Here is a 4,228-nt window from a genome sequence, read left to right on the forward strand (position 1 = left end):
GGAGTGTGAACATCCTCGTCATGCCGAAGAAAAGTTTGAAGAATGCTGCAAATAAGTGTCCTGGCCGTGGCCGTGGACGCTGACGCAAAGACGATCCATTATACCGACGTCTTTCAGCCTATGAGTAACTTAAAAGTAACGTCTGTCGACGTGTGGCAACGATCGCGTAACGTGCCAATAACACGTTAATCATAGGTTAGAAATAAGTTTCGGGTACGCTAAACATTACCTCGGCGTGTCTCAACTTATGATTAACTTACAAGTAGCATGTGTTGACGTCTGTCAACGATCGCAGACCGTGCATACAACTTGTGGCCAGCGTAGCGGAACGTGCGAGTCATACGCCGGCATACGTCGTGAAATTTCAAGCATGCAAAAATTTGAGGACAACCGAAAAGTACAACGTTTAAAGCCAGCGTACAACGACGTATGGCAGTGTTTTTCAGCGTGCTCTCAATGTTATCAAAACTTACCCATAACGTATTCAACGTGTGCCAGCATTTTAGAAAAAAATTTCAAAAATCGGCATACGTTGGCTAAAACGTCAAGGTGTGACTGGGCCTATAGTTCAGTTATGCCGATAAGTCCATATTCAGTTGGATTTCCCCACCGATGTTTAATGGGGTTTAACCGTGTGGACAGGGCTGTGATCTTTGAGTTAGCCGTTTTTCTTTTACTATCGTTATTTTGGACCAACCGCCATTACTACCACCACAAAGCACCACCAACCACAACAACCACAATCACCACAACCACCTTCATCCCCACAGACAACGAACAGCCGCCTTCCCAACAAGCACCTTAACCACCACCACCACCCAACCACACCACCCTCACTACCACCACAAATGCCAGCCAGACCACCCTCCCAACCACCACGAACGCCAGCCACACCACCAAGACCACCACAAAACGCCAACCACACCACCACCGCATTTCCACCTCAGCATGGTTGCCAGAGGCCTGGCTTTCATGGAAGGAAAGCAGGTGATCCCCGTTTCCCCCTCCCCCCCCCCAACGAATGGCATCTTCGCTGACAAATGCGGTGGATTTCACCCTGCAAGGGACAAGGGTGAAAACCCAAGCAATGAAGCAGGCACCGGTGCGAGCGTCCCCAATTTTTGGCAGGAAAACACTTCCTTCTGGAAGTTTCCCACGTGTTCTGGAAGGAAGGGTGGGAGTTGAGAAGGGCGGCGCGTAGGTATAAAAAGGAGGAATGTGAGAGCGGAAAAAAAAGAGTGGGAGAGTCGTCACCAGGAACTGAGAAAAATTGCTCCGTCTACGTCTCCGTCACCGTCTCTCTCTCTCCCCTCTCTCTCGTGAGCGAGGGGGCGCTCCGGACCGAGGGCTCTCTGGGTCGGTCGTGACGAGAACAGGAGAATCGAGGTCGGACGATAGGCGTGAGGAGAGAGAACCGTGAGGGTGGTACGAGCGCGAGGTCGGGCGAAGTAGGACGGAGCCCCAAGAAATCACCACACGGTCACGTTCTCTTTCTTTCTTTTCTGGATTTTTGTATGTGTGTTTGTGGTACCATGTCCCGCAAGAACTGTTGTTAACTGCTTGTGAATAATAAATAATAGACGGTTGTAGTGCTTTGTCTTGCTCGCGTCTTGTCCCTTCCCGCCAATTCCATTGCTTTTCTGTATATGTGCATATTGGTGTTTTGCATACCTGACTGCATTATTGTGTACGTGTGTAAATAATAAATGTGCTTGTTTAAATGTCACCCGTTCGTTGTGTCCTCTTCACCCATTGAACTGCTATCTTGCTTTCGGAATAATAGTGGGCTTTTTGATAGCCGATAAAAGAATCGGGTCCAGCAAGGTCTCACGATAATACACCGCTCAGTTATCCCAGAACGGAAGCGGTTCGTGTCCAAGCAGACCTCGCTGAGGTACGGTCTCTCGGTAGTCTGCCCGCGCGAATACTTTAGGTATATCGATAATTTGCCGATTGACCCTGTCGCGTGCGGGTAGAGTGTTGACTAGGCCGTGGTGTGCGCTTGGAGCACACCCGTGACTGGTTTTCGGCGTTGTTCCGAAAAGTTGCGACTGAATTGTCCGTTCGGTGGGCGTACGGCCGCGATTCGGTTTAAAAGCGGTCATTCGCACGGTGGGCGGGCGGCAGATTCCTAACTATATATATATATATATATATATATATATATATATATATATATATATATATATATATATATATATATATATATATATATATATATATATATATATATATATATATATATATATATATTACCGCTTAAGAGGAAGGAACCGCTTAAGCGGTTCGTTCCATTCTGGGATAACCGAGCGGGGTATTATTGCAAGACCTCGCTGGACCCGATTCTTTTTTCAGCTATCAAAAAGCCCTCTACCATTCCGAAATGCAATATGGTGTTTCAACGGGGAAAATGACACGCCGAACAGGTTCACATTTAAATAAGCACATTTATTATTTTACACGTATACAAACAATCATGCAATGAATTGATGAAACGCGCATGCAGTTGATTTGTGATGAATGTGGGACGAGACCAAGACACAAGCAAGGCGAAGCGCTACAACCGTCTATAATTAATCATGTACAGTCACTTAACAGTTTCTCGACTTAACGGGACATAGCGCCACAACTTCCACACAAATAAAAGCAAGGAAAAGACCCCCTTAAAGACAAGGGGGTCAGACTGGACCCCTTAGGGTCTTTATGTACAAGGAGCTTGGTTGACCAAAGGAACTCCAAGAGGCCGCCGCAGGTTACCTCCACCCTCGTGGTGACTTGCTTGGGCGTCCCTCTTGGACCCTCTCCAGCTCCTCACCAACTGCAGGGACCCCAGACTCCAGGCTCCAGCGCCACTGCCCACAACTCCACACTCTCACACGAGCCCAGACCTCCACCGACTGACTGTCACTCACCTGTGCACTCGACGACTTCCACTCGGTTCTCCACTCGCTTCACCACTCGCTTCTTCTTACGCTGCGTTCAGCGCGTGCTTTTATCTCCACGGCCCTCACCCCTCCCTTTCGCCCCCTCCCTTCCAGCACGCGCGTGAAGCTTCCAGAAGCAGGGCGTTTTCCTCGCCGAATCGGGGCCTTTCCTTTATGTCTTCATAGCTTTCATCTTTTCCGCATGTGTTTGTCATTGGGGGGAGGGGTGAGGCCGTCGTCCGTTCTCCCCTGATGAATGTCAGGCTTCTCGCAACCGTGCTGAGGTGGAAATGCGGTGGTGGTGTGGTTGGCGTTATGGTGGCGTGGCTGGTGTTTTGTGGTGGTCTTGATGGTGGTGTGGCTGGCGTTTGTGGTGGTAGAGGGTGGTGTGGTTGGGCGGTGGTGGTTAAGGTGGTTGTTGTGAAGGCGGTTGTTCGTTGTCTGTGGGGATTTTGGCGGTTGACGAGAAGGTGGTTGTGGTGATTGTAGTTGGTGGCACTTTGTGGTGGTAGTAATAGCGGTTGGTCCAAAATAACGATAGTAAAAGAAAAACGGCTAACTCAAAGATCACAGCCCTGTCCACACGGATAATTCCGATTAAACAACGGTGGAGAAATCTAACTGAACATGGACTTATCGGCATAACTGATCTAAGGACCGATATGGTGCTCTGCGAATTTCCACAGCCGTAACAATATATATATATATATATATATATATATATATATATATATATATATATATATATATATATATATATATATATATATATATATATATATATATATATATATATATATATATATATATATTGTTACGGCTGTGGAAATTCGCAAACCACAATTCAGGACCCTCAGGTGAGATATCTTCATAGGTACATGTGTAGTTAGCCCAAACCCGTTGTATAGAGGGAATTTATGTGATCCATTCGGGCTGCGATCCTTTAAGTTAGGCGTTTTTATTTTTCTATCTTTTATTTCAAACACACAACATTTCAACAACCATGCCATCCCCATCACAGCGCCAACCACACTGCAACCACGTCACCGCCACCATCTACGCTACCACATCTTCGCCACTACGTCCGCTTCCGAACGGCAAACAAAGGCGCAAAGGAGGGAACTGCGAGGATGCGCAGGTTTTCCCACCTGTTTCTCGCGTCTGACTTCCCCGCCCTTTGGAGTGGAGGAGGGGCGATGCAGGTCAGAGGTCATGTAAAGGAGGGGCCTCTTTTTGCGGGAATAATTCTCTGGCCCAGAGCCAAAAACTGACTCCCCCGGCCCCTGCACGGAGCGGGGTGGAGG

Source organism: Eptatretus burgeri, chromosome 4 (assembly GCF_056783735.1).
Source record: "Eptatretus burgeri isolate ZD-2024b chromosome 4, Ebu_testis_v1, whole genome shotgun sequence".
NCBI classification, from domain to species: domain Eukaryota; kingdom Metazoa; phylum Chordata; class Myxini; order Myxiniformes; family Myxinidae; genus Eptatretus; species Eptatretus burgeri.